Raw genomic sequence first — 21,469 nt, 5'->3', positions numbered from 1 at the left:
AGGACTTTCTTTTTAGCACTCTGAACACATTTATTCTGTTTATCAACACTGCATTGTGCAGGAAGACACGAGTTTTCATTGAATTTTGTTGCTGTGCTGTGATTGTTATGTCTACCAGATATGCTGAAATCATAATTTACATCCATTGTTGTAATTTCTGATTTACAATTCATTTTTATCAAGAATAACCAAACAGTTATTTACTACAGTTTCCACTAAAACTAGTATTTATTTGGAATCATATTTGTTTTCTGTTTAATATTAGTAAGCATAAATAATAAGCACAATGTTGTTTAGTGGTTTTAAATCAATAGTTGTTTGTGTTTATTTATCATTATTTTTGATAAAATATGAAACACTTTTAAAACATTTTATACTGTGAAATTTCTTTCATTAAGGAACAAATTTAAAATTTGGGGGTTGCACAAAATCTTGATGAACAGCCTGATTTGGTCTTTAGAGATTTCTTCTTTTCTGTGTTTTATGTAAGGGATATATTTTTTTAAAGAGACCTTTGAATCATTTAGTATTTAAGATAACTTGTTTAGAATTTAAGAGGTGGAATATGAAATGTCCCCCACAGGTTTACACACTGGTGACCTTTTTACTAGGTGGTAAGTTTTTAGTAAATTTTTGGATCCTGAAGACTAATTATAGATTTATAATTTTATGCTATCTTTGGGAGATATTGAAAAATTGGAAATGAGACTTAGTTAGTGGTAGTTGTTCACTGTTTGTGTGGTGCTTTCCTCCCTTTCCTCTTTCTGTCTCTCTGCCTTTGGACCACCTTTGTGAGCAGCCCTGGTACCGGGTTCTGCTCTTAGGGAATTTATTCTATCTTGTCTCTGATGCAGATCAGTGGATGAGCCAAATATAAATATTTCCTTTCTTGAGTTGTTTATATCAGATATCTTGTAATAGTGTCAAAAACTGATTAAAATATTAATGGAGAAAATATTTCCCTGCTATTAGATGCAGATATTTATCCTACAGGAATAATTATTGAATAATATCTAGCTGCAGCGCCCAATATAAGTGGCTTCTAGTGTTTACTGATAAAACTTTCTTTGTCATCTTCTGTTTTACTTTTCGTAAACTTATCCAAACTGATTTTGTAATAACTCATGTTAATAAAGGGCAGCAATTGTTGGATTTTTACTACCCTTTTTCTACATACTTATTAAAATCTAGTTTGTTCCGGGTACTGTCTGAAAAGCTGAAGAGAGTATGGTACACAAATAGATATGAAGCGATTGATATTGACCTGCAAAGTAAGTTATATACACTAACATTCCTAAAATGTTATCTTAATGTTTCCTATTCATTGTTGGATAATTAAATATTCTCTTTTGCATTTTGTTTGTTTCTTAGCTGTAGTCTCATATCTCTTCTAACTTTTGAAATTGCAATGTCTGCTCCAAATACAATGTATCCTTTTTAAAAAATTATTTTCTTTCCCAACCGGGCATATGCTTCCTCGTTAGTATTCATTCCTTCAAACACTCTGTGACCTGACCTTCTGCCCAACATTCCAGTACACAAACCCTTAACCTGATCACTAGGGCACTGAGTTTAGCATTATTCAGCTTAGTGGACAGATAGGAATTTCTTACTCTTGACCCTGTTGACTGCTTTCTAAGGAAAATTCCTTTTACTCCCAGGACATGGTTATTCTGATTTTCTTGTCCTTCTCTAATCCTTCTAGAGTCTTCTCTTTTTGTACTATTTCTTATTTTTAATTGAACTTTAATTTTAAAAATTATGTGTCTGTGTGTGGAGGTAGAGGGTTTAGGGGTAGGGGTGGATAAGCACACTTGAGCACCTATGCCCCCAGAGGCTAGAAGAAGGCATCTTTTGCCCTGGAGCTGAAGTCACAAGTGGGTGTGGATCCTCTGAAGAAGAGCATCTTTTAAACCCCAGGTCCTTATTTCTTAAAAGTCATTCTGAGGGATCCAACTGATACCTTAGGTCTCACCAGTGATGCTTCTTCTTCCCAACTGGTCCAATCAAAAGTGAACCCTTCACTGAGGTCACTTTCTATACCACATCTTACTTTGTTTTCAAAATCTATAATGATCTACACTTATTTATTTGTTTACTTTTTTATTTTCTTATGTAAAAGTCACATGAGGAGGACTGTCGTCATTTGCTAGCCGTGGCAGTGAATCTCTTTACACTCCAGAGAAAATGGGAGATGTTCGATACATATTTGTGGGATGGCCAGTTGCTTATTGGCCATTTATAAACAGATTATCTTAATATGTAATATTTCAAAGTTAATCCAATTCTTCTAATACCTGAACAACTTCCTTGACGTATGTCCTTGACCCGTGGTACGTATTTTCATTCACTATCTGTTCAAGTTAGAAACCTAAGAATTGTCTGTGGCCTATTGCTGCTTCCTCACTGCTCCCAAATCCAGTTAACAATCTAGTCAGCCATCTCTCTTAAATCTTACTGTCTATTCTTGCAGTTCATACACATCGACAACTTTGGTACTCACAGTTAACAATGGAGACATACCACTTTCCAATCCTCTCTGCTGTGGCTTCCTTTCTCAACCTTTTTCCTTTCTTTCCTGTTAAATACCTAAATATGTTAGTTTTTCATTCTTTTTGGCATAATTGTTTACATAATTTCCTTCATGGAATCTTGCTATTAACCTTTCCTGTCTTCTATCATCTACCTGTCTTCTACTCATATAACACTCAAGTCTTAAATGCTTTCTGTAAAGAATTTCCCATCTGGCCCAAGCAAGCCTCTCTACCATTTGATTGTCTCCAACTTAATAGCTTAATTATATCCCTAATTATCTATTTATTTGTTCATCTCCCTTTTAATTTATTTTTATTAGTGTTAATTATATATTATACATATCTGCCCTTGAGTGTGTGCACATGAGCATTTAGGTCTGTTGTAGACAGAGGTTTCAGGTCCAGAGGTGTCGGATCCAGAGGTGTCAGATTCAGATGTGTCAGATATCAAGGTGTCAGATCCAGATGTGTGAGATGCCCTGTGGGTGAAGTTGCAGACAGTTATGATCTGCCTGATGTGAGGGCTGGGAGTCAAACCCAGACTCCCAGGCTGGCAGTCTTAACCTCGGTTAAGAACGTCCTCGTAACCATTGAGCCATCTCCCCAGTCACAGACATCTCTGTATCTTAAGCTATGTTTTGGCCCATCACTGTTCATGTTTACATGGGGTGTAACATTCTCTTTGTTGAAGAATTCTGAACTTGAGGCTTGATGTTGTCCCCGAACCCTTTTGACAGTATAGAAAATGTTAGGATGTATGAGTATTCAGTTTCTCTGGAAAGATAACCCTTAATTAAGATTCTTTGGAGTAATTTTCCAATAACTTTCATAGTCACCAGTTAGGGTCCCTTGATACACCTTTGAAGTTTAACATATTTTAAGCCACAACATAATACTACATAGGCATATTTTTCTCCTTGTCTGTTACTCACAAAAAATAGCTTAAATTAGATAATGCCTTTTTCTTGTTTAAGAAACTTTCTCCCTTTCTCTCTTCTCTCCCATTTGTAATACAGTGGATCTGGAAATATCACATGCACCCTTGAGCTCCTGTGTTCAAGCATTCTCCCTGCTTCAGCTTCCTGAGGAGATGACAGACACACCCCTGGCGTATTTGAGAAAATTGAACAAGTAGACTTATTTCCATAGATATTGAAGTGGTCTGGGCTATAGCTTTGGTTCCTGTTATTGACAGTCGTTTTTACAGGAAAACATTTATTTTAATAAGATCACAGTTGCCTTTTCTCTCTCCAGTAGTCATCTGTAAGTATGCTTAAACAGTAGTATCATTAGTCTTGTTTTACTTTTGTAAGGTGATACAACATTTATAATCTATCAGAGATAATTTTTATACGTAACTGTGTAGTACAATGATTTATATAAATTACAGTCTGTTCTTTATTTTAGCAATAGGCATTTGGGTTGCTAGAATTTTCCCCACATTAAAAATCTCAGTGCTATGAACATGTTACTCATATCATCTATATACTTAAATATAGTTTTTCTTCTGACTATATACGGAGTTGCTTAGCTTATGCACACAGTGTATGAGGTTATGTAGTTTCACGTGCTATTTTAAAGTGTTTTCTATTGAAGTAGGCATAATGCCATACAACATAAATCCATTTTGGGGGAGGTAGAGGCAGGAAAATTTTATGAGCTCGGGAACAACATAGCCATATCCTGTCTTAAAACAAAACATTCTTTTCAGGTAGAAAAGTTGATGAATTCATGGGGAAGGGAGTGATACCTTGGTGTACTCTTAGCTGTATAAGAGTTTGAATGTGTGTCTGTCTTCTTTTGTGAAAGGCATTTTCAAAACATTTTTTAAGGGTTTTGTGTGTGTGTGTGTGTGTGTGTGTGTGTGTGTGTGTGTGTAGGGTGGTTCTTCAATTTCTTCATTGTGGTGTTTGTCATTTTAAACTGCAAAAGATCTTTGTACATTTGGAAATTTATCAGTCATTAAATGCTTCTTTCACTTCATACCTTCCATTTTAATTTTCTTTAAGGTATTTTTTATGAAAAGAAGTTTTAACTTTTATGTTGTGATCTTATCATGGTTTGTGCTTTTATGATCTCAAGAAAGTCTTTATACCATCATTTATACTTTCCTTCAAAAGTTAATGCTTGACCACAGTCACAGAAGTTAGTAATTTGCTCATAGTTGATTTTGCATGTGATAGATTCATTTTACTTACACAGAAAAAAACAAAAACAAAATTCCACCAAAAAACATTGTTTTCAATGAGTGTGTGTGAACTCTGGTTTTATTGCTGTTGTTTGTTTTTCTCCTTATATTATTGTTATTTCTATATATATCGCTTTTGCAGTACTGACTATGCTGTTTTTATTACAGTGGCTTACAATCAGTGTTCATACTCTGTAGAACATGTTTTTCTTTCTTTGTTGTTGTTTTCCTCTTCAGAGATGTCTTGCTTATTCTTGGAGCTTTGTTCTTCCAATAATATATTGTACAGTCAAATTAATAATTCATCACAGGCTTTGCTGGAAACCACTGCCTTTCCCTGCGCACCTGCTTCTGGAAATGTATGACTTTGGGAGCAGTGCTATTCTTTGCAAGTAAATGCGTCTTGAGCAGGGCGTGGAGGTGGGGGTAAACTGCTCATGACAAATTCCTGTCCTATCCTTCCTTGTCCGTCAGGAAAGTCACTATTGTAACTCCAGGGAGCACTCTGGGCAGAGTGAGCCAGGAAGCGAGGGACTCTCAGGACAAATCCCCTCTGAGGAAAGTAGAGGTAGGATGGATAAGGCCACATTGATCTCCAACAGTTCTTAAGGTTCCCAGACTGACTCTGGCCTTCAGCACGTCCAGCATTCTGAGCTCTCACTCCCATATGGTCTTGTCTCTTTGGGCTACCTCAACTTTTTACTTTAAGGAGCCTGTAACTTCTCCCATCATGAATTCAAATAAGAATGAAATACCTTTGATGTAAAAGACTTGTTATAGTGTGACTATCTTGATTATTTTCCTAGACTTTTTTTAGACTTCTGACCTGCTACAGAAAGGGAGCATAGACTGGTGCATGAGCTTCATGCTGTTTTCTCCCCTGTCACCCATCTCCATGCGTATATTTATAGGAAGTCGGCCTCATCTGCGAGCACAGCTAGCCTAATGTGCACTTCCTATATACAGTTGATTTCCCAGCCGGGAAGGCAGGTCTGTTATAGCATATGGGAGAGGTCTGGTTTTATCTCTCTCAGTGGAAGGTAGCACTGGGGAGCCGGTGAGAATGCACCAAGTCTCTCAAGAGAAATGAGATGTAAATTCTATGGGTAATGTGGCCCATGATGCTTAAGTTCTGTATTGCCTCAATATAATTCCAAAGTAATTATTTTCCTGTAAGACTCTTTTGTTGGTGGTGGTGGTGAGTTTTGTTTTTGTTTTGTTTGTTGTGTTTTTTATACTACAGAGGGAGGGAAGTACTAAATAGTGTTTTCTGATTTAGTGTTTTTCACTCAGAGGACAGAACATACAGATGACATTAACTCTGCACACACTCACACGTACACACACACACACACACACACACATGTTCACACTGGTTGTGTGAAATCTTTTATATACTCATACCGGTGTGTGCATGTGTGCATGCCCACGTTTACTTGCAGTACTCTGATTTATGCTCAAAGAGTATGTGACGGGGGAAAGACACACAGTAGCAAATCACAAGAACGTGATTGTGCCTACTTCTTTCTGAAGGACACTAAGCAGTGTGGGAACAAGCACAACCTGCAAACAGACTTGACATTTCTCTGTGTTGTATGTGTATGTGTGTGCGTGCACACATGTTTATGTAGGTGGATGTACACTCGTGCAGATGTGCCTATAGGTCAACCTCAGATGATGTTCCTTGAGCAGCTGTTGTTTTAAACACTGGGCTTCTTACTGGACCATGGGGCTTGGTCATTAGGCTAGGCTGACTGACCTCTTTCTCCCCAGCACCAGGATTACATGCATGCACTACTATGCCTGGCTTTTCACATGGCTTCTGTGGTTCAAACTCTGATCTTCATGCTTGGTCAGCAAGTATTTTATCAACTGAGCCATCTCTCCAGTGGTAACCTGACATTTGAACTGTGACCTGTGTCAGTGCTTGCCAGATGACAGAAGAAAGATGGAGTCTTCCCTTCCTCAATTTTGCTCCTCAGTGCGTGGTATACAATTAGGCTTTCCCGTCCTCTTCTTCACAGTTCTCTTCCATCTTTTCCAACCCATTGTATATTTAACCTGTCTTGTGGTGTGACTTCTCATCTGGCCAGGAATAATTTCTTACCTCCTCTCATCGCTCTGAGCTTACCCCACCCCCAACTACTTCTCAGCCTTCTCAGTTTCTGAGCCCCAAGATGTTTAAATTTATCTGATCTTCATTTTATCAATGACTCATTTTCCCAGATATGAACCCTTAACGGTGTGGTTGATTCTTCTCGCTTTTTGGTGTCTTTTGCTTTAAACACAGACCTAGTGGCTTGGGAGATAGACCAATGAGTGAAAGCACTTGTAAAAACGTGAGAACTTGAGTTCCATTCCTTAGCACTTATATCAAAAACGAATAAAAACTTACCCAAACAGAACAAAACAAAACAAAACAAGCATGACTACATGTAAGCCTTGGGGCTGGAGGAAATAAAAACAGGGAAATGCTGGGAGCTTGCTGGCCAGCAAACATAGGTAAAACATGGAACTCCAGGTCAGTGAGAGGCTCTGTTTAAAAACAAACAAAAAAATGAGTTGGAAAAAATAGAGGAATGTATCTCTTATCTTCCTCTGGCTTCCATGTTTGCATGCCTAGGAGTGTTCCCACGTAGACACCAATAAATAAGATAAAGTAATAAACCCAAAACAGTGGTTTTGATGAACTCACTTGTCTCCATTTTTGCTCTTGTTCCCCTTGCTCCAAGCTATTGAATTTTATGCCTCAATTCTCTCCAATGAACAGTTGTTGAGTTTATCTTTCTAATAATCACTGTGTGGTTTTGAAGACTTCACCTGTTTTCTGTTGTGTTTATTGGTCAGTTTCCTTAGTCTGCTATTCACAAAGCTCCACTTTTACTTCTTCTTCATCTCTGCCTTTGGTTAGTATAAGCTGGAGTTACTTTTTTCTGATAGTTATTCTTAAATTATTCTTAAAATTAGCCCGGCATGTAGGAGATTAGTAGAACACATTTATGGATAATCTTTGAGTGCGTTTCCAGATATCAGTGCTATAGGGACAGTGACTAAAGAATACCTGCTTACTTACGGGTGACACCATCCAAAAGGCTGAGCACCTGGATGAAACAAAAGCGGAAGGAGGAGGAGACCCTGAAGCACAGGCTTGTTCTTTCTCACTGCTCCCTGACTGATCCGATCCCATTGCCATGATGTTCTACCTTACCACAGGTCCTAGCAATGGGGCCAGATGGCCATGGATGAAAACCATGGTCCCACATCACTTCTTCCTTCCTTAAGTTAATTTCTTAGTTGTCACCGTGATAGAAATAGGAACAGTACAACCTTAAACTCCAAAAGCATTGCAAAACTTTTCATATAATCCTGTTGTTAATTCTTTAAGATAATAATTTAAAGTATTAAAAACTAAAAATATCAGGTGTATACCTTGGCTCCTTCACTTACCACCAGTGAGAGTCAGAAACACATTCAACCATTATGTCTCAGGATTTGTATCTTCTCCCTCTATCTAAAGTTGTTTTCTGCTGTGTTTTCTAGTCTGCTTTCCTATTGTCATCTCTATTTGTATAGTTTTGTCTTTGTTACCATGTGTGCATTCTTTCCTTGAGTCAGTACAGGAAGGGAGAGGCTAATATCTGCCTTATTTCCTCTTTTGTTATATGTGCTTGTATGAGTGAAGTTGGTATTACCTGTGTCCTACGTGAAATGTATAAATGAACAAATGTAAGAGGAGATAGGCAGTGAATGTTTATGATCATTATAGTTAAAGACGTCTTTATTAACATTTCTTAGTGATGGAAAGAATACCTCTTCTCCATGTAGTTTCTACATGACCCTGACAACTCTGGCTCTGACTTTGAATTTGTTTCTTCCCTCTGTGTTTCCTTTACAAGTCAGATAAACATTGTCTGCTTTAATGCCTTCCTCTTTATTGCCTTAGTAGCATTGCTTTTCGATAAGCGACTAGTAAATGTTTATATTTTGTGAAGAGAATGCAAGCACAATGTTTTATAATGGCTTGGAAAAGGGAGGATGAGAAAGTGTGAGTCGTAGCCCCTAAGTTCGTGCAGTTCCTGCAGTGAGGATGGTGCTCCTTCCCCAGCAACACACCATCTTGACAAGAACACGAGGGTGGGTTCATTTGGTAAAACAAACCTGTCTGTTCAAATTCTTAAAGTCATTAGTACTTTGTAGACATTAATCTCCCTATGATTTCCCTGTGTAACCATGAGTGCACAGTTTGAGTTCAGCTGTTTATTAATATGTAAAAAATCGTTCAGAATATACAAAATAAGTAGTTTGCCTCCACCAATCCGAAATTATCATCCCTAAATTTGATCTATGTTTACATCAGTTTACAAAAGCTAGCCATTCCCCTCCTCCCCCACTGACCTAATGCTTCACTGCTCTCCTCAAATAAAAAAAAAATCAATATACACACCAAACACTCATGAGCAGCCCTGTAATAATAATCCAGACTACATGAAATTGAAATGACTAATTCCAGGAAGAAAGCTGATTACTTTTAAAACCAATCATAGTCTTAAAATGAGATGATGTGCCATATTATAAATATAAAAATTTCTTTAATTCTCCTAAGAAATCCTTAATCTTCATCTAAAGGTATTAAAATGATGTCTTTGTTTTTTGCTTCCCCACAATCATGTATTTAATATAAAAAATTCAAAACTAAGACGTTTTAAAATCTTCAACCTAATTCAAATTTTTAATTTCTTTTTTATCGTTTTAATTTCTCACACATTTGTAACTTGAATATTTATAAAGGAGCACATGTATTCTGAATCATTACATTTTGCATTAAAATATTGTATGACACAAAATATCTTTTAAAATATGTATTAATTTTCCTAGAAATATTTTATTCTTTTTTTTGTTACCAGCTTTTGTTTTTCTGGTTTCCCATTGCTCAAATTTTTTACACTAAAAATTAAATATTCTTTAAAATATTCATTTTTTATACTATTTCAAATATACCAGATTCTTATGCAAGGTATATTATTTGCCGTTTTACTAATCTTTGATAGTTGTACTTTGATAAATAGATCATCTAAGATTCAATAGGCCAATTGCAGCATGTAATAGCTATTCAGAGGCAATTAAACTGCCTTTTTTCATGCCAGCGTGTGAGCCGCCCTTTTACAACCTTCAACTTGATTCGTGGTGATTCAAAATTAACTTAAAAGTCTTGTTTGCTGACAGCTTAAAGCTTAATTGACTGAAAGCCAAATAGAGTGTGTTCTGTATTCAGCACTAAGGCTATTGATAAAGCCATGTGTAAATTGTGCATGGTGAAAGACAGTGATTGGGCCTCCTGTTCGTGTATTAGTCCACAACTTAGCATTGCTGCACAGTCAGAATTGCTTTGTCGAGTCTTTTATCACACCAGGTTAACTCTCTCTGGAGCTGCTCCAGCAGCCGAGCAGTCAAGTATCGAGCTTCCGCGAGATGTGGAGCTGCCGTAATTCTGTTTCTTATTTGTGCTTTCATTAAAAATATATATATGATACTGGCCTTTTGCCTCTGGTGGCATTTTTCAGGAACCTTCTGGAGTTTTGATTGGCCACTTTAGAAAATAGCGAAGTCTTCGGGTTGAGGAGTTTTGAAAAAATTTTAAGAAAAATGATTATTATACTATTGCTACCTCTTACTAATATTAAATTTGATCAGTTTCAACATTTAACTAGGATAAAAATGCTTAATAGCCCCAGGTGTAACGTACTCTAATAATCATTAGATTTTAGTATACTTTCAATACCTTTACATAAAGCATATTTCATGATTATTGAATCTATTTCTATTGAATGTTTATTTCTATTTTTAAATTGATCAGATACTAATTTAATCATTTAAAAATTAAGTTCTTCATATAACAAATATTGAACATGTTTTATAAGTCGTATTTATATTTCAAGTTTTGAGATTATGCTATGAATTCTGATATTTAAGTATGATTGTGGTAAGTGCTTCTATCTGTTTTTTTACGTTACTTAAGTTTTACAAAATCACCAAGGCAAATTCACTGTTGTTGTCTGTACCAATAAATATTTGAATTGTAGTTAATCTAACATATTTGTAAAGGCATGAATTCTTTTGAAAACAACATTTTTGGTTTTTTTTATAGTGTAGCTGTTCAGTATATAAAAATCAGTTACATTTTTAAAGAGAGCAAATGAAATTCTCTTCACTGATTTTAATAATATTTAAAGAATAGACTAAATATCATTATCACTTGGAATAACTTAAAATAAGTATACTCATAAAATATTCCTTAAAATTTAGGTCAGGTGGTGTAAATTTGAGTCTGTGATAAGAAATTTTCTGTGCAGAATTTGAAAGGAATACAAATTGTATGACCAGACCTTGCAGAGGTTGTCAGCACTGCTGCTAATCATAAAAATCCAACTTTACTGAGATGTTGGAAGACTAAGTGAGGTTTACCAGTACCAATTCTTTAATTTACTTTGATTTTTAGAGACAAGGCCTTATATTGTCACCCAGCCTAGTTTGGAGCTCAGTGTATAACCATCTCTGCTCACTGTTCTCTCCTGCAGTGTGGATCTGTTTTAGTATTGCTGTGTTTCTTCAAATGTTCCAAAGACGTTTCTCCTTTTCATAATGGCTTGTTTAATACTTTGTTGCTAGTTCATTCCTTGATTAGTTCAGTCTATCTGCTAAGGAAAAGTGTGGCTATTTTATACTTCTGAGTGTGTTAATGGAATTCCAAAGTCCTCAGTGCTGCCACTAATGCCGTTCTAGGACGAGTTACCACCAAAGATGATCTGGGTCGACAGTGGCTTTTTTTCTTTAATTTTTTTGAATCATAAATCTTTTGGTAATTACAATGTAGTATAATTACCAAGATATCAAAGTAATTCTCTACTTACTTCTTAACAACTTTATTTTGGTTCTTATTATGATTATATCAGAGAAAAATGAGAATAATAGATAAAAACTAATAATTAGAATCCTAGAAAATTCTCAAATAGTAGTTTTATGTCTATAGTATATACTTGGAGGTTTGAAGCATCTAACAAGTAAATAAGCTCTTTTATTTGAATCTAGTGTCTGAAATACACCCAGGAAAATATTACATCTTATCCACTTATTATTCAGATAATGCCATGACTCTCACTTATAAAGAAATCTATGAAGTTTATATTAAATTAATTGAAAATGATAGGTTGTGAAACTGTATCTGGTTATATGTTTCTATATGAACTTTATAAATGAAGGACAAATTATGTCTCAGTGAAATGATGTTTTCATTAATGTCAACTTGAAAGTGAGATTAGTGTCATACCATGAGAAAATTATTTTCACCATTAAATGATCTAATATCATTAGATATCTAACATTAGATAATAACCATTAGACATTAAGACCATTCTGTGTTATAACCTTCTAGGTAATAGAAAATAAGTCTAGCTTAATTTTTTCTCAATTTCATAATATTCAAAATAATAATGGGTCTGGTAAAGTACTTATTCGGGAACTGAGATGAATATTTATTGAAATTGAGATAATAATTATACTGATAAAGAAAGCATTGTTGAAAAATACACTCAGTATCAAAGCCAAACTTACGTACCAATAGATTCCCTACTAAGATGAGTCTAATTCTACATGATTTCTTTTGGGGGGCTAAATAACATTTGATCCTGAATGATAGGAAAGACACTGGTTTTATATGTATAGAACAATCTGGGATGACTTGATTATAGCTCTTTGCGTTTGTGTCTGGTTTCTACCCCAAACTGATCATTACATTAAGTCCTCTTCACCAATCACTTGTCAGCGTCGCATGCTAATCTACAACAAGTGTGTGTTAATATTGGGCAGTATTTTGATGAGAGGATACAGTGTGAGACTGACTGAGACATCCACACACTGATGAGCACTTACTTGCTATTCTATACTAATGCTTTAGAGGATGCTGAACAAGTTTGGATGTTAAGCTTTTTAGGAAGAGTGAATGATGGCTAATGATTATTTAATGACAGATCTCTGGACTGAGAGGCATTTAGCACTCAAAGTATACTGCAAAGCCTATTTCTCAAAGCTTCAGACAGGTTTATTTGGTCTCACCTTGAATAGAAGAGTGCCATATTGATTTCATTGGTGTGGATTTAAACACACTATCGGCTTAGAATAGCGCTGCTATGCAGTAGAAAATGATTGTCCTAACCCTTATGGTGACTCACAGCAATTCTTTCGCATTACCTTGTGAGCTTCAGAAGTGATTATGAATCATTTCCAATATTTGGAGTTTAGTGTATGACTTTGGAAAAAAATTGATGTATTCTAACAGTAAACAAACATTAATTGACAGGAAGATTTATGTCGAAAAACAAAGACTGAAATTTATATTTTTAAATTAGTGGCCTTTATTGTGTTTGAAAACCCTTGTTCAGTAGCAGTTGATGATGATGTAGGTGGCGTGTTGAGTCTCTTTCTGTGAAAGCACTTACATTGCTTTGTTGATGGTAACGATGTTTATGCTGAGTACTTTGTTATATTTTTAGTGTGTTTTAATATTCCCTTTGAATTTCCATATAAGATTCATTATAGTTACTTCAGATGTTTGATAGAGCATCCTTCCCAATTTTTAGATTAACATTATTATGTACAATAGATGAAAATTTATCTTAAGTTTTTGTCTCACTATTTTTGTTTACTTATTATTTAAGGAATATTAGAATTATACAGTGTTGAAAGTACCCAGTAACATTGGAATCCCTTCACATGGGTTCGGATATTAAATATTAATGTTTCTATTTACAAATATCTAGGCCAGTGAGGAGTCTAAATATCAGTCTGGATTATGCCCACTCTTTGTACCCTTGCCTCGTCACTCAAACACAGAACCTCCTTAAGTCTCCCTTTCCTTTCCTTTACAAATTTTAATAGCACTGATCTTTTCATTAAAGGGTTTGGGATATAATTGTGATGTGCTTTTAATTATAGTATCACAACAAATACAACATTAGTGGGTGTTTGATATACCTTAAATACAGGTAGAATTTGTTTAGATCCATTATAAAAATTTAGAGATAGACTTAATTTCTTTGATAGTGGTTTTTTAAATGAGGAATTAATTTTATTCATCAGATTTCTTACATAAGAAAATAGTGTATATTATTGATTTTGTAAAAATCTAAAACATTGGATAAAACATTAGAGAAATCATCTTTTCTCTTGCTAACAGAAAAATAAGTTACGTTTGGAAAAGTTGTAATTATAACTTTACTTCTTTCTTGAGATTCTTTTTCTCTGTGTGGGAACTGACGATGCTAACACTCATGATCTTTTGTGGTAGTCATAAGAATTCTCAGTACTTTTTATCTTCTCTTGACTTGATATTCGTTTTTTTTTTCCCCAAATAGTTTCTTATTTCAGCAAAAATAGTTTAACTATTTTTGGTGTGTGTTTTCCCAACATTACTTCTTATGTATTTTGCAATTTTTTATATATGGGAATATGTTTTAACAGTATACATAGAATAAGAAAAAAGATCATCTCTTTTCTTTTATTTATTTATTTAATTTTATTTTATTAATTTATTTTATTTATTTCTCTTTATTATTATTTTTTAACTCCTAGGTCACCTGATGACTTGAACTAGTCAAGAAGAATTTTTTATAAATTGTTATTTTTGCCAATGACAGAAATAGATTGCTTTTAAACTAGCATCTTGTCTATCAACCCGAGTACTCCTTTCACTATATACATATATAGGTTGAGACATTAAACTTTTTTGTTAGTATTTATTTCATAAACGACAGATTTCCCCATCTATAGTCACAATACTTCAAGGACTCAGCCATTTCTGTGTCTCTCATCATCAAGTTAAGATGCACTTGGAATGACCGGGAAAAGTTTCAAGTCCCAGAGGTTGCAGATTGGTAACTGGTCCACATTGTAGATGGAGTTAAAAAGGGAAATCAGGTATAACAGCTACGTGGAAGAAAATCAGTTTTAATATGTGCATGTGCTTCAAGTTAATAATAGCATAGTTTGATAATAAAGGAAAAATTGTGGACAAAATGTTCTTGAAAACAATGCCAAATAACAACCGAAATTAACTTGATAATCTAATTAGCAATGCCTTAAAATGAGAATGTGTAAAACAATTTAAAAAGTTAGTTTAAATTAAAGTCACATGCAATAATTTTATAAGCACATCATTTTCCTCCTACATGCAGTTAGAGAATGATGAAACCTCACACATATGAAAAGATTAGAAATGAAAATTTTGTGTAATTGTGTATTAGAGTCAAACTTCCCAGTTCTTCATACTGCCGGAAACTCCTTAGACGTGTGTGATAAAAATGAGAACTGACCTCTTGCTGACACGTGTATTCCTTTAGCTCAAGAGAGAATAGCTTTCTAAGCTTGTGTGGTCATGAAGATCAGATGGTCAGTACTCTGTCGGTGACTCTGTGGACTGTGAGCATGGACACTGTTCCTTTTGGCTCGCCTTTTTCTGTAAACTTGAGTGTTTATATTCCTACTTATTTATTAACATGATTCTTCAAAAATTCCGAAGTTGCCTTTGGCTTCTGCATTTTTTTTTTACAGTCTTTTTTTTTTTTTCTGTATTTAACCTCTCCTAAGTGGTTTTCTTTGTCTTTGCATTTCTTATTCAGTTCTCAGTAATTATACTGTAATTAAAGCTTATCACCTTTTACTAACTCCCTCACTGGCCTTCTGGTTGTGCACTGGGTGAAGTCTTCACTAGAAGCTGTGGGCCTAGTTTCCACAAGTTTACACCCCCAGGACTATGTTCTCCTTCACTCCTGTTTCCTCCCCCTGCCTAGCCCTGGCAGCAGAGGAAGGGAGGTCTATGATGACTTTCCCAAAGCAGAGGTCCCCAGAAAGTCACTTGGAAATGCCAGTTTCCTCCACACAGGCCTTTAACAAGCAGGACCTTCTAGTCACATGTCGTTGTTTCATTATTGGAAATAAAAGTCTAGTAATTAAAAAAAGAAGAGTACTACAAATACTTCGTATGTAAACAGATGTCCTTGCTAACACCTCATAGCTGGTGTAAAGCATTTGTCCCATTTGGTCTCAATTTTATGCCACTGATGTAATTTTTATGTGAATTCAATAAGTGCTTTGTCATTTTATGAATAAAAATGATCCAGGTGTAGCCATTTATTTTACTGTGCTGTAATGAACAGGTATAAAATCTCTGTAGACACCTGACCATCCAGGGAATTGTTTTCAAATCTCTTCAGTATGTTACAGAAACAAAGCTTTTCTATGCTACTCTGTTTTTAACTGAGTCTCATCATAGGAGTTGGGGTTTTAGAGCTACAAGTATGAGAAAAGACTATCTATATAAATGGTTTGCTGCTTTCAAATCTGTATAATTTTTATAAGCATGTTTCTGAAAGTTCTCTTTTTTCAAGAAAAATTGTTACAATTTTTCAAATATAAGCTTTCAAAGAATCTTGCTTATATATTTAATTTTGCAAAGTAAGTGGAATCAAAAATAGAACATTTGCTGGGATTATTGTGTATAAATTTTTAAGTAATTATCTAGATATGATAGTCACTTAAGATGTTTTTAAATACTTATGATTTGTTTTTGTTTTATTCTGTCTTTCACAGTGACACAAACCAATTAGCCTTTTGATGTTTTCTTAATAAAGGAGAAGTAGAATAATACAGATCAGAGAAACCAACGTACTAGTACTTGAAGAAGGTGAAGCATTGACCCGAACTGCTGGAAAAGCAGGCAAATTACTGTTAGTGGTTAAACTTTCGTGGGCATAGCCTCCTGGTATGCGCCCACTGCAGCAGGCAACAGTGGTTTAAGGTTTCTAATTATCAGAATAATTAGCACAGGACGCCGATAACACTAATTGTTTAAAAGTAATTTTAACATGGCCAGGTATTTTTTCCTTGATCTCATTTTGGCAGGAAATGCCTTCATGCATTTTTAAATGCACTCACATAATACACATTTTTTGCAGAGACATTACTTCAGAATGGCTTAATCAGTGAGTGGCCTGAGATAGAGGCATTTGCAGGAACCAGTGTGTTCCAGCAGGGGGCCATCGTGTATGCATACAAATTAATAGCACGTTTGTTTACTCTGTTGTTTTGAGTGGGGAGTGGTGCAGCAGCTGCAACAAAAGCAGAAGCCACATTATGAACAGGGGCACATTCCCTCCACCCCACTAGTAGTTTAGGAGCATGCTGGCAGCTAAATCACAAAACAAAGCAACTATACTGTTTTTAACACAATGGGAGGCACTCCTAGGCTGCTCACACAGTACATGTACCTTCTTAAAAATACTGTGAAAGTTTGAAAATAGATGCAAGTGCTGTGTGACAGCTGTTTTTAAATTAGCTGATTTTTAGTTTTTTTCTTTTTTCCGAATGGGGTGAAAAGATGTAGGACATTTCCAAAGTGTGTAGGTTACTTTATTTGCACAGGATGAGTTGCGCATGACTTGGAATAATTCACATAAAGTTTCATATATAGATATAGATATATTTCCTACTGCAACTGATTTGTGATGTGTTGTGTAAACTGGAGCACTCTAAGTTATTCTAGCAAATGAAGATAACATGTAATACTCTCACTGAATCTCATGGTTCAGAAAAGGGACTAAATTGTAGCATGTACAATCTAAGGTCCCTCAGATCCTCCACAAAAGTCTCCAAAGCCGAATTCAGCACTAGTAACCTGGAGTCTTTATGTCCTTTCTCATCATGTGTTGACATAGACCAGTGCTTTTTTATTTAATGAATTCAACTTTGAAATATTCAAGAAACAAGTGGTAAACTAGATAGCTAAATTTTAATTAGCAAAATATAATCGTAAGTTCCTTTAAAACTATATTATTTTAAAAGTGAGTTAATATTAAAATATTTGCTTCTTTTAAGGATTTTAAAATCTATTATTAAAAAGTTTTTTAAAGGCCTATTTGAAAGACTTCTATTTTATATTTTGTGAAGTTCGGCATTTTTTTGTGACATTGTATTTTGTCCATCTTAAGGAATCCTAAGAAGAGCAAACACATATAGAAAAATTTATTTAATCTTAGATAGAAATAGCTTAGGTGGTGAAGTCTTCTTAGATTTATTGTTTTGACATGTAATTCTACAATGCGATCTACACAATTTAAAATCTCAAAAATATATTTGTGGCTCACTCAGGCATAATATCTTGAAAACCTCACTAAGAATGTGATATACTTATGTGTGGGGATTTAATCACATATATGAGTATCCACATATAGACTGTTAATTTGATTAGCAATATATAATGATGATGAAAGGGCATATTTTAAAATGAATTGTTAATATTCCATTAGGTACCAGATCCATCAGTTAAGATATGAGTCAGTCAAGAGAAAGATGGTTTTGATTAAAGTACATCCAAGAGACCATTTGACCACCCTTTTGAAATCTGATTTGAAAGCCTCTTGATAGCAGATTCACTGTCATGCATCATTTTCAGGTCAAGTTCACCCGGTGTGCCATTTTATATCCTTTTTATGGAGAGTATTTGCTAATATTGTCACACAGCGTTTTCAAATGTCTTCAGGCTTGAGAAACCAAAAGTAGATAAAATGAAAATTTTAGAATCTTTCATTAGTCAGGACTCTGTTGTGGCTCTGAGAATTCATAGCCATAGAGCCTTGGCCAGCATGCCAGAACTGTTCTAACATCACACAGACATTGTAAAAAGTTTACCATTTTCTTTTAACTATTAAAGCCTAATATTAGCAAGTTAAACTTTATTGAAAATAAAATAAGCCCGTAGGAACCAAAATAGAAAATAGTTCCTAGCTTAATCCAAATTAATTAAAATAATTTCATTAGCTGCCATGGATAGATCATATAACTCATGGTCTTTTTTTAAAAAAACGATCTTTTTGGATAAGATATATAGTGATATATGTCTTATTAAGTGCAAATTATTTTCACTTTGTTAGATATCACATTTTCATGCATGTGATTCTAAGACATTAAAAGTAAAAAAATCTATCTACAATAAACAAATAGATATTTCTGAATTTTCAAAATGTGGTTTTGAGTACATTTTAATTCATACCAGATTTATAAAATGTTCATATTAGTATGAGCATCACTTGGACTCTTTTGTGCACCAGAGTTTTCTGACAAAAATTGCTGTTCTGTGCCCAGTGTTAATGTACTGGCTTTAAAAGTCTAAGTGGTATGTTTGCAAAGTGCAGCCTGTTTTGCATATTGTTTACAAGTTGAAGGGAAATCCCATTGAATTCAAACACATTGTTCATTAATTTTAACTAGAATTTGCTTAGATAAAAGTCATCTAAGAAAGCATTATAATGTTCAATCCTAAACAAAGGATCAATGACTTAAAAACAGTTTTCTCTGCTCAAACCACAGAGTTCTTAGAGTATTTTTATCAGAGTAGTAAATTGGTGGTATCTACGTCTCTACGGTTTTAATACCTAATACAATAACAACCTTCTATCAATATATGGCTAATTGCAGATATAAAGTATCTGCTGGTAGTCCATCTCTCATAAAACTGCCTTTAGCTTTAATTCAAATCCATTGATTCCTATTCCAGTTAAAGCTGAAGAACTTAATATGTCTTTTAATCCTTTTATTGTAAGCTAGGATAAAATTAATTTTACCCCAGAACTGCACAAAGCCAATTAACATGATCTTTAGAGTTATTTAGTAAAGTGCTTCAAATTGTTAAATTTATCTTGACCTCTCAGTTGCACTCTCTGACTGCTTTTTAAATGAAGTAATCAATATCTCACAGCCCTTTTAATAGCTTAAACTTCTCAAATATTTTACCTGTGCTCTAGTTAAGCTGTAAGCAAAGTGTTTATTCCTCTTCCTGTAAATCTGAACTCAATTATGCTAAGTCTAAAGACAATTATGTACTTTCAGAAACCCTATGAATTAAATGGTTGTTTTAATAAAATCAAAACCTCATGTTGTGTTCAGAGTAACCCAGTCCTAAGGAAACATCATGTTCACACAGAACGTGCTTTCTGTTTGCAACTTCAATATAAGACATTTATGTCCCTTACCATTCAGTTCCTTCTATTTTCTGTACAAGCTAGTTGAAGGTATTAATTTTCTTACTGTGATAGGGTGATCAACCGTCCTGTCAAGAAAATGGATCTCTATGTCACCCGTTAGCATGATTAAATGGAGCCATGTCTCTGTGGGAAAAAAAAAATACCAGATTTTCATGAAACTGTAGGAAGACTTACTTTTAGAGAATTATTTTTAATATCTTCAAATCTCCCTTTTGATTGACAGTTTTACTTATAGGGCAGTATTGCAGCTAATTAGCACATTATTTCTTTTTACCAGAAAATCCAGGTCAGGCCAATAAAGGAAAGACAGTTCCAAATCTGAGGAACGAAATGAGGGCGTGCTGTTATTTTTAGCGCAGTCCCGGGGATGCATCTGGCACCTTATACCATCACTCATCAGCTCCTGTCTCTTCTTTTTTTATTTCCTTGTTTACAAAGATCTATCTTTTTACATCTGGGTGCTCATCATAATCAAATTTCAGCCCCAGTAGTGTGACAGTGTTACTATGAGCCCAGGTACATGCCAAACTCAAATTACACCAAGTGATGTAATTAAAATTTCGTATTTTGGCCATTTAGCAGAGGGCACCTGTTACAATACTTACTATTAGTTTAGGGATAAAACGCATAAGTAACTGATAGAAAGTACCAAATTGAACTAGTGTAAAGTCTTAATTCCTTCCCTAGGGGTGGGAGTTAAGACAAGATTGAGGCAATTAGACAGAAGGAACATAGAGAAGGTGGGGGCCAGGGTGAGAGTGCCACTCTCCCAGTGCCCCTTGTTTAATTTCCTCCTGGAAGCTGACCATGTGTACTGCTGTGCCCCTCCCCCTCCAGCCTGGTGTTGCCGAGGCTGAGCGGCTGGGGTCAATGCCTTGCCTATTGATCAGTATCCCTGCAGTCCCTTGCTCTAGCAGCTGCTTCATCGGCTTCTTTCAGGGCCTGCTTCAGTACATTAGAATAGAAATCCATAACCAGAGCTGTGCTCATCCAAGCAGGGGAAGAAACTAAATTAAATGGTATAAAACAATCTTGGATCAGGAGTTTGTGCCAATTCATCTTGATCTAAGATGTCACACCGGGCTCTCTGTCTGAGCACCTGGGCTAGAGGCAGCCATAGTGAAAATAGATGGAGCTGCGATCATTCATTTGTCAGCTAAGGAGCAAGGCAGCAGTTAGCAATTCCCTTCTGCAGAGGTCAGCTGACAGAACAATCAGTGCAACTGCAGAATAGAGCTTTCCTTTGAACTATTGTTGTGGAGCATGCTCCTGCTGAGCCGTGGGGGAGGGGAGCAGGTTGTTTCCTATTCCAGACTACTGTGTGAAGAGTAAAGCATCCAGTACTACAGAAGAGGATTCTAGATGAAGTTGCACTGTGTTCTTACTCCTCGTGTCCCTGAAGTGTGTAAATAAGGGTGATTTTTTTCAGTGAACGCACAGAGATCTAGGTTATCACACTGTTAAATATGACGCCTACAATGACGGCCCTTTTAAACACAGACGAAGTGACTACTGATGTTTCTTCTCTTTAGTGTCATGAAGCTTATACATCCTTTCTTCCACTTTAGGACCTGTTAATATTTTTAATAAATATTTCTTCTGTCTTTAAAAACAGAAAAATGCCATAAAGTGGGGAAATATATGTAATAGTGTAGTTT

The 21,469-nt window shown here is 35.1% G+C and overlaps 1 protein-coding gene across 2 annotated transcripts in view; it reads left to right on the top strand.

The window, feature by feature from the left end:
* Wdr7 (WD repeat domain 7) overlaps window positions 1-21,469 on the top strand; it is a 283,531-nt gene that overhangs the window by 142,063 nt on the left and 119,999 nt on the right. The gene's annotated exons all lie outside the window — the stretch shown is intronic.

The sequence above is a fragment of the Myodes glareolus genome, chromosome 13 (assembly GCF_982192425.1).
Source record: "Myodes glareolus chromosome 13, mMyoGla1.1, whole genome shotgun sequence".
In the NCBI taxonomy this organism is placed as follows: domain Eukaryota; kingdom Metazoa; phylum Chordata; class Mammalia; order Rodentia; family Cricetidae; genus Myodes; species Myodes glareolus.
The sequence above is the reverse complement of the archived record's forward strand: the minus strand, read 5'-3'. Positions and strand labels throughout refer to the sequence as shown.